The sequence below is a fragment of the Centruroides sculpturatus genome, unplaced genomic scaffold (genome assembly GCF_000671375.1).
Source record: "Centruroides sculpturatus isolate CEXI.00-Female unplaced genomic scaffold, Cexi_2.0 scaffold36, whole genome shotgun sequence".
Lineage (NCBI taxonomy): Eukaryota > Metazoa > Arthropoda > Arachnida > Scorpiones > Buthidae > Centruroides > Centruroides sculpturatus.
Window position 1 is genome coordinate 1,469,802 of NW_019384384.1, and position 10,825 is coordinate 1,480,626.

General features: G+C 28.9%; 1 long non-coding RNA gene across 1 annotated transcript; it reads right to left on the reverse strand.

Annotated features, from left to right (window-relative positions):
- Positions 1–3,685: 3,685 nt before the first annotated feature.
- LOC111617989 lies at positions 3,686–10,792 on the reverse strand. The gene is made up of 3 exons (XR_002755508.1): positions 10,652–10,792; positions 6,254–6,354; positions 3,686–4,615 (listed from the first exon to the last, which is right to left on the reverse strand). It is a non-coding gene; the product is annotated as an uncharacterized LOC111617989 (long non-coding RNA).
- Positions 10,793–10,825: the final 33 nt, after the last annotated feature.

Consider the following 10,825-nt stretch of genomic DNA (forward strand, 5'->3'; position numbering starts at 1 on the left):
AAATATTGCCAACCATTCACGTGTTTTAAATTTTTATTCACCACTTCAAATTATTTACTTAATAATTTTAAATTATTAAGTTTTACCACCAGTTTTACTTATTAATTAATGCAGGCCTGACAGCCTTAGCAGTTTGGCATCTGGAAAGTAAAAGTAACACATTAAGTTATCACTTACAAGGAGAGGGCTAGACATTTGGGTCTCTGATTCTAATGAAATTTGGTGAGCACATAGCCTGAAGCACAACATCTAGTACAAATAGGACAAACTTCTCAAGCATTTCCCTAAAATGGGTCTCTGAAACTTCAGTGTTTAGCTTATAAATCTTTGAAAGTTTCACTTGTCTGAGCAGTAATATAGATATGTGGAAACACTGAGTTAGAATTGCTTCATGCATAAGTGCAAGGAAAACCAAAACACATCATGGCAGAAAATGATATCATGGAATTATTACAATCTGAAATTGGCATTTTGAAAAGGAGTGGTGTGAGTGGGATCAGCAACATCGAGAGCTGCTGAAAAAGCAGAATTTAATGCAAGAAACAATCAAGGAACTGCAGACACAGAGAAATGACATCGAGAAGCTTAATAAATTACTACAAAGTGACCAGGCTGAATTACAAAATAAATGCAAAGATGCAGAGAAGAATTCTGAGGCATTTTTGCAGAAAATGAATATCCAAAAAGATGAAGTTATCCATTGCCAAAAACAGCTTCTTGATTGCAAAGATTGCCTCCTTGTGGTCAAAGAACAGCTTAGCCGGAAACTCGCAACTTGTAACAAGTGAAAAATCAGCTGGCTGTTGTCACTGAAAGGAGTAGCATGATGCATCTGAAAAGTGCATTGGAATGTTTTGAAAAATCAAAACACATCCGTCAGCAGAAAGACCAAAAGGGGAACAGTGGCAAGATGTTTTCTTTTTTGGAAAAGAAATAAAAAACTAGGAATATCATCCAACATGAGGGACTCGATGCTACATTTGTGAAAGATGCATGTGTCTTTGATTAGGACACCAAATAAAAATATATGCAAATGGTATAAAATTGGGAAAAACTTGGAAATTGAAAATGATGAATTTGATGAAGATGAAAAAGCATTATCATCTGCAATTTGGAAGCTGTCCCCTCTGAAAAGGAAAGTTTATTAAGAAAGAAGTTTCTAGATAGTTATGAATGCAATATACTGTAATTAATTAATTCTGAGCTAACTAAAGCATTGTAAAGAATATTTTGTGTCTGTGACACAGACAAAATTGCATTATTTGTAGGATGTATAGATTTTCATTATGTGATATTTTCAATATTTTAATTTACAATTCAGATTGATTCACAAAAGAAACTTGAGCAACTCCTGTAAAATTTTTAAATTGTTAATCTGTCACTAGTAAAATTTACATGTGGATATGATACTAGACACTGGAGCTAGACAATGTAGGTTCAAACCTTCGGAATTTTAGTTGCATTGTTTCTTTTTATGTGTAACATTCTTTTATTATTTTACTTCATTATTATTCCTCACATTTAAAGTTTAAAACATAAGAAATTAAAAATTTGTGACATTTTCGATAAATAGGAAATGAAAGTCTTAGATTATTAACTCTTAGGTTAAAATAAATATGAAGAAATACGATTTTTATTTAAGATACGGTGGTATTGATATATTTGAAGCATAACAAACAAGCACATGAGAAAATTGTCTATAATATTAACAATTAAACAAATAAAACTCAGGCTATTCTACCCTATTTTCACATCACTTGTCTTTTTTGTCCATGTGCAGTAACATCTGAAACTTATTCATTTGTGAGGACATACTATGTGAAAATATATGTGAAGAAATAAAAGTCTTATTTAACAATGTAAAAGAGTTAATTAAAAATCTACAGAGGTTTGTTTTTGCTAAAAGAAAATGATATCATAATTTAAAAATTCTTGTTTTATAAACTTTAAATATGAGGAATATTAATAGTAATAATAATGCTGATTATGCAGTAAACTAATAGAGTTACACACAAAAAAAAACTACAAAACTAAACTAAAATTCTAAAGTTTCATTGTCTAGCTCCAGTGCCTAGCACTTGTCTGAGCAGTAATAGACAAGTGGATATTTCAAAGACATAAGCTAAACACTAAATTTTCAGAGGCCCACTTTTGAGAAATGCTTGAGAAGTGGGTCCTATTATTTGCACAAAGAAATGTTTGTGCTTAAGGCTACATACTCACCAAGTTTTGTTTGAATCAGAGTCCCGAACGTATGGCCCTCTCCTTGTTAACAATAGGAATCATTCTTGAATAATTTTTTAATGAATATTTCTGAACACATTTGATCATAATGTTTAAACAGTATTTTACAAGTTCTGTCATGTCAAAATTTTTGTTTTAGTCTACTGAAAATGGATCAAAGTGAAAAAAGTCACCCCAAAATATTCCCCAAATTTTCTGTCAGTTGATAAAAAATCCCCAATCTGGAAACACTGAGAGGCATTGCACAAAACTGCCTTTGGTTCTCAACATCACTTTCTATTTTTCTGCACGAACTTACCACACGATGTCATCAAATCACTAGGTGCAAGATGCACGGCCCTCCCATTGCACAAATGCTGCTTTTCCTGAAGTGTTATTTGTGATTTAATTTTATGCTGAATGTTGAAGCAGATTAGGGTTCTTATCACCACTTTAATAAAAATATCACCAAGTGGTGATTATGGCACTATGTAGTATGACCCTTGCATTGTCATTTGTTGTCAGGTATTTCTAATGGTTTTTAAGATGGTTACAAAATCATCACACAACAGATAGACATCAAAATTAGCATATTCTTCAATTCACACCTTTTAAAATTTCTCATACCCAACATCTTTCATTTTTGTAACAAATATACAACAGTGGTTAAAAACAAAACATAACAGACAATGTTTCCCTCTTGCTTGTAAATGACTGGTTGCTCAAAATTTGCATTCGATTTTCACTATTTGCTCAGGTGTTAAGCTTAACAAGAAACTGGGATAATACAGATACAGTATACTTACTTTGAATTTTGGATAATTTGAATTAACCAAGTTTTAATGCTAATGATAACTTGTTCAAAATCAGAATTGTCTGCATTCTTCCACTCTTATCATTTTTATATTCAATCATCTGACTCAAGTAACATCAGCTGCAATTATTCATTGTCCATCTCAATGTCAGTTCAATATGCAATATTCTCCATTTTCAGACAGAAAACAAAAAATAAAAAAATAATAAACTAATAGGTTGCAGTATCATTAGTGTTGAGAAAGACAGGCAGTTTGTCTAACAAAAAGTAACTAATGAAGCAATGCTAGCTAATCAATTTTGCCAGTCCCTTAAGAGTAGCTACTGAAAATTGTTAAATTTTATGTCATTTCAAAACAGATATTTAAAAAATTATTCTGAATGTATCTGAGATCAGCTGTAATTGCCAAAGGATTAATTAGATATAGACCTGTTTCAAAATATATATAGATAGCCCTCAGTTTATGCCGCACTTCCATTCCTACAAAAGCCGGCACAAATTGAATCAGCGTAAAATGAACCCATATTTACAGTGAGGTATAGGGTTAGGTTCTACTTAAGTGAAAAATAAGCAAATAATTTTGTTTATTAATACAATATAATACAAAATACATATAAATTTAATTTTTAAAATGTATTTTATCATAAAATAAAGTGAAATATTTTTATTAAAAAATTTTAGTTTCGGATCACTTACATTTTTCGGAAAAAAGTATCCATCTTTAATTGTTTACATTTTTGTTTTATTTCATTAAGAATTTCAGAATATGGTCAAATGGATGTGATGATGCTCCCAATCATTGCCTAACTCACAAAGTTCATCTGTCAAACTTTCCATAGTTGAAAGGATACGCTTTAGATTGGCGGTTTTCATAACTCTTGGTGTTTCTTCTTCATTGTTCTTCTGTAGCTCTATGTTGGGTCTGCAGCTCATTCAAATCAAATGGTTTGTGGAACATTTTCTATTGATCTAGATCTGACCAATCCCAACGAGCCACAATTCTACCATGACACGTGTTGTTGTAGTGGACACGTGTCTTGCTAAAATTGGTCAAATCTGGACAAAACCTAGTCAAATCTAGCATAGGAAAAATCAGGGAATTACACAGTGAAACAGCAAATTGTGCAGCAGCATTATTGTGAATCGGCGTAAACCAAGGGCTACCTGTATATTAAACAAGTTTCATTCCATTCAACTTATAATAAATAAAATTCTTCATGTCTTTGTAAAACCAAATTAAAGAAACAACATTCAAATGACATGACAACTAACCGCCTTAATAACAAGTAAATAAAGAGCAGATTTAAAATGACAATTTAAACAATAAACAAAATTTTACCAGATTCTGATAAAGTACAACTAAAAATAAATATCTCACAATTTTTAACAAATTATTTCAATTTTTAGATAAGAGATTATAAAAAATATTTTACAATATTTTTTGTAAATATTCATAAACAGAGAAATTCTAGCACTATTACTTTCCAAGCACTTTGGAGAAAAATTTTAAATTTCTTTGTTGCAAACTCAGTTTTCTTTTTTATCTTCTTTTATTCCAGTTAACTGCTCCAATTGACTCTGAAAATTGATTTAAAAAATTATTTTATAATGAAATAAGATCTTAAAGTTAATTATTATAGCCAAAGATTCTCCTGCTAGTCCAGGAATTTTTAAATTATAAAATATATTTTATTATTATTATCTGATAAAAATGACATTAATAAATCTCATAAGACCTCTTAAGTTTATAATCATATGGTAAAACCTTATATTGAATGGCAGACATTAACAATTCTCAAAACTAATTCTTTCTAGAAAGAAGATATTACTTTTATCTAATATATAATAGAACTATTTAGTGATATACAGGTATCCCTCGTATAACATGACTTCTGGATTTGCTCTAACACAGTTTTGGAAATCCTCTGTACAAAATTTCACAATTTTAAGTGTAAACTCTGTTATCTGATCATTTTTTATTTAAGTAAGCATGTGGTTTGTCCAAAATTTGCTCATGGATTTTAGAATATTGAAATTTTCAACTTTGTTTTGTGCCTTATGTCAGGTTTAGTTTTAATGAAAACTGATAGTAGAATTTTTTTCCCCTTGTCCTTGCTTTCCTATTAACCAGGTGTCATTATTGTTGCTTTCAGACTTTAGCCTTTAATCTATAAAAACAAAACACAATGACAGTCTTTGTATTTAGTAAATTTAAAGTTTTTTTTTTTAACTGCAGGTACAGTACATAATCATTTGTAAAAATGATGAATGAAATACAGTGGTATCTCCATACTCAAACTGTTCCAAACTGGAAAAATTCAAATTTGAATTTTTTTTTTTTTTTTTCAAATTTGAAATATTGCTCTGTACTCGACTGAACAAATGTGACCTACAAGAACAAATTTTCAACTGATAACATTTTTATTTTGTCATCCATAGAAAATTATAATAAAAATAAAAAAAATGAAGAGGTTGCTGATACTTCTGATCAAGATCACCAATAAAGCTCAGAAGATGGCAATACATTGAAAAAAGAAAACAACCTCATTTAAATTAAAATTTAATTAAAAGTATTGTATTGTGTATTAGTATTGTGATTGTTAATTAATTATTGATTGGAAATAATATATTGATTGCTTTAATAAACATATTTCTCTTATTAGCAAAAAATAATAATATACTTTTTGTTAACTTCTGGAACATAACCCTATGTTTTGCATTGGTCCTTTGTTTTGTATAGCACTTTTTCAGAACATATCTACTGTGTTATATGAGGAATACCTGTACTTTCGATAATTTTATTACAGATCATTTATTTATATTTTGAAATATTATCAAGACATACATTTTGTAAGTCATTCTGACATATTTGTCAGAAGTGATTTACTAAATGTAAATAGTAAACATTTATAATAGCATCAATGTGTATTTTTATAGAAGTTTATTACTGAAATAGTGTGCTTCAGTCACTTGGAGTGCATATCATTGTAAAAACTAAAAATCATTGCATCAGGTCATGCATTGGTTCTGCATTCATGTTTAGAAGACAACAAAGATTTAAGTATTAAAAAGAAATAGTTTTATCAATGTTTTAACCATAGAATATTTAAAAAAAATCAATTTAAGTTAATTATGAAATCTACAAAATGTATGAATTTTTTAAAAATGATTCTATGTATTTGCATTTAACATTAACAAAGTTTTAACTATTTTTACCTGTGTTTCATTATATTCTTCTAGTAAACGATCATATTCTCGAGAAAGTCCTTTGGATTGCTCTCTAATTGCATCTAAATCTATTTTTGCTAAATTCAGTTCTAAAAATAACAAAAAATTATTTATTAAATTATTTTGTGCTAATAACACATCTACAGGTAATAATATCAATTTTTCAACTTTATTCACTTCTATCAATTTTCAGAGTCAAATTTTAAAATATTAAAGGAATACAGTCGACCCCCCTATAAGATAGAGATACGTTCCATTCTCTAGGAATCCGCTTTCTTACGAATCCTTCCAATCACAACCCGACACGTATCAAGTTTACGGACTACGGCTGTTTGAAAGATTTTCTTCCATAAAATTAATCGATTCTAGACTAATCCGACTCAACATTTCCAAAATACGTATATATTTTTTGGGAATAATCCGTATAAACTACGCTATAAACAAAAAATTGTAGGATTACTTACCGAGTGTCACCATTCGACATTGCCATTGCTCAACATTGTTTTCGTCGCGGAACAGCTCAGCAAAGAGCGGCCGATTTCTAACAACTTATTTTTCTGTGAAAACTTCGTAGAACTTCGGAGACATCATTAATATAAATAATTTTAATCGCCGTTGAATAAGAAATGTTTCTTTCACAAGAAATGTATAAAATTACAGTACTGTATTAGACTTACGGTACCTAATTTACATACTGACAGACGATAGTTAGCGTAAAAATCTCCGTAGCGTGGCGCCACGCTAGACGGCGGAAATTATATATTTAATTATAACAAAGTTACAATAAGTTAATATATAATTATATATACAGTACCTAATTTATATATAATTAATATATAATTATATGTACAGTACCTAATTTATATATAATTTATATAATACTGTCCAGACGATAGAAATCTCTCCGTAGCGTGGCGCTACGGACGGCGGGAAAGTAGTTTGGCTTCCCGATGACGTTTGAGGTGTTTATAGGGAACTTTTACTATTTTTTACGAATACCGGTAGCAATTTTTTCGTAGTTTTATAGGAATCGTAACTATAGGGACCGTAATTATAGGGGGGTCGACTGTATATTGTGCTTAATTTGCATATTTTGAATATTGTGATAATAAATTTCAAATTTTCATATGCTTAATAATGTTTTACAAAAAAAAAAAAATACCAATAGAAAACAAATTCATTGGTTTAATATTTATTACTGTTAGGAAGTTGTGAATGTGACCTTTGTCCTTGTAATCGTTATGCCCTCTCCTCTGCTATGTGAGGCGTGAGTTGAGTTATGTAAACTCTGTCAAGAGAAGTGGTACTTGGGTTTTGACTTTAGTTGGTCTTAAATGTGTGTTGTGCTCTAACATACATTTCTTTTTAGTCCTCTCATTCTTTGTCTTACCTCGACACCACCCTTCATCATATCCATATTCTGACAATTACATTAATGGAAAAGTTATTTTGCCAATATAAAAGTATTTAAATTCAGTTATATAACTGCATTTAAATACTTATAATATGCAATTTTATAACCCAGAATTTCATTAAGAATAACTCAAAATAAGAATATTTCATAAAATTACACATCAATATAAGCAAACCTAAATTGTAACAATTATAAGTCTTATGCTGAATTAGAAAACAATGACTTGCTCAATTTTGTCCATTACAAGGGAGCCTTATTAGCATTGGTAGGAAATGAAAATGCTTTGATATGAATAACACAAAATTATGAGGACCAGATCAAACACATTCCTTACAGTAATAGAAGGATATTTTATGCAAAATCATTTGTCAAATAGCTTTTGTTTTAATAGTTGATTTTTTCAAAATATCACTTATGGTAGCTGCTATTTCGTTGCGAATTTCTCTCTTTAATCCGATCAAATCAGTTCGGTAGACTATCATATACAGCTGTATATGATAGTCTACCGAACTGATTTGATCGGATTAATAGTTGATATTTATCATTATTAGTAATGATGCTATGCCTGTTTATCCATCTGCATATACATTTTTTTTATATCAAATGTCTATATATCAAAATCAGTTCATAAAAAGCTGAATTTAATACTGTAGAAATTTGACAAAACAGAATAATAATATTGTAATCTAGTTTCTTGGAAAGTTTCTAGTTAGATAAAAAACTGTCAAGAAATCAAAATATTTCTGCCAAAAAATAAAAATGATGTTTTGGCAGAAATTAATTATTTTAATTTATGTTAATTAATAAAAATTAATTTATTATTTTTGGCATGCTACTCTTAATTTTTTTTTTTCATTTTATATCATTTTATCGTCTCACATGACCAATATAATTCTACCTTCTCTGTATTTTTATATTCCATGTTTTTATCTACTAATTTTTTTTAAATTTTATTATTATTAAAATTTATATTGTTTAAGAAAAATCATAGATTCTTTACTTTTTTTATTAATATTAAAGAGGAATACTAAATTAATTATAAAAATTATAACTAAAGTACTGAAGTATCATGTTACACAATCAAATTATAAGCAATTACAAGGTCAAAAAATTTTTTAACAAATGAAATTTATATACAGTATATCTTACATTGAAAGTAATTTTTACCTTTTACGAAAAGAAAAAAGAAAGTGAAATTATACGCATAAATAGATACTGTTGTAGAAAACATTTTAAACTATGTGAAGCATGCAAGCATTTAATTATTGTTACTTTCTTACAATGCATATGCAGATTGTACACTGGTGCAGGTGCCCCCAATTTGGTAAACTCTAGGCCCTAGCTATATCACATTTTTCACTAAAATAAAAACAAGTTACATTTCAGTAAAAGAGTAAATCACTTTTGCTTTGCCTCCCTGCCTAATCTGCCAATCCCTGCAAGCATACTTTACTGTGTTTCATATGTTTTCTGCTTAGAAAGACCCAAAAGTCAGCTACATTTATTCTATAAGGAATGCCTAATTTTACAATCCATTAGATTAATCTTTTCTAACATGTCTAGTGCTCCACATGAAACATGCAAGTCATTGGGAGTCTCATCCCTTTCCACTTTTCCAAGAACTCCAGTAACAATATTGCTTAAAAACTGGGTATATGTAAGGGCTGGTTTACACAATATGACTACTGTTGACAGTTTGCTGCTTGAAACAGCAACATACATGGATTTGCCTCATTTGAACAAACTTGTGACTTATTGGCACACTTGGTTCAAGTTGCAATGGTGTCACTGAAAATCTAATGTATCAGATTTTTTGCTCCTTGTTGCATTGTCAAACAAATCAAAGATAAAACTCTGAATTACAAGGATGGTAAGAATATGATCCATGTTGGATCAAGTTCTTACCACTCTTGAGAGAAATGAATGCACATGTGAGCATGTCCTTGTGCATGCTCACAAGTCAGAACAATTTTAAAGTTGTTTTCCAGTGCATCATGTAAACATCTGAAATTGCTGACAAATATAAATGTATTTTTGGGTGTGACAAAATGTTTGTAACAGTTACATCTTGTAAAGCAGCCTTAAAAATGTGTTCACTCTTTAACCTGTCAGACTAATCAGACTGATTCTGTCATGTTTCCATAGCGATCATTGTCAATTATCCAACTAGTCAGTCAACTTCAAAAATCCTTAATCTACCACTGCTTTCTTATAATAGTTATAAATTACTATAAATTNATACTTTATATATATATATATATATATATAATGTAAATCATATCTAAGAAAATATTAAAGACAGCAAAAATATTATTTATGATTTTCTAATATAATAATAGTACTGAATGGGGAAATTTTTGCTCCTGGCCAGACTTTTACTATTAAATATTTGAGTCATTCAGGTTGAATACTTGAAATATCAAATTATGATAAATTTTTTGAGAAGTAAGTTAAAAAAGATGCATCACATTTAAATCAAAATTTGTTTTTTACTTATGATGAGTTGCTAGTGCTTAATAAGCACAGTATATAAAATATGAAAATTTTCTTAAAAGGCGTATGTAGCTACTGTTTTATTTTTTTTTTAAGATCAGCTGAGTAATCATATTTTTCTGAAAAACAAATAATTACTAAGAAATGTGACACCATCAATTGAGAAAAAAAAATCAAATAAACTAACATTTATTGAAAAAACTAAGTCAATAATTAACAATGTAAAACTGAAGTTCAAAATTTTGTCAAGTCTAAAGGGAAAGGGTGACATAGTTTAATAAGTATTTTCATCTACACAAAAGTCTTAATCCAATTCAAGACTATTTTTTTATTTTTTTTAAATTAAAACTTGACCAAATTCTAACAATTTAATAAGCATTTCGTAGATTACAATATAAAGTATATTAATTGCAATAATAATAAGTCAACTATTTTATTGTCATCTTATAATAAATGTTTATGAAAACCTATTAACTTACCATCTTTAGTTTTTTTCAATTCTTCTTTTAAATTACATATCTCTTTCTCTTGTTCTTCTAACTGTAAATTTCCTTCATTATCTGCACTTTCTTTTTTACTTGTAGTTACTAATTCTCTCTTTAAAAAAAAATTAAATATATATATATTTAACATACTTAAATATGCTTTTGAAA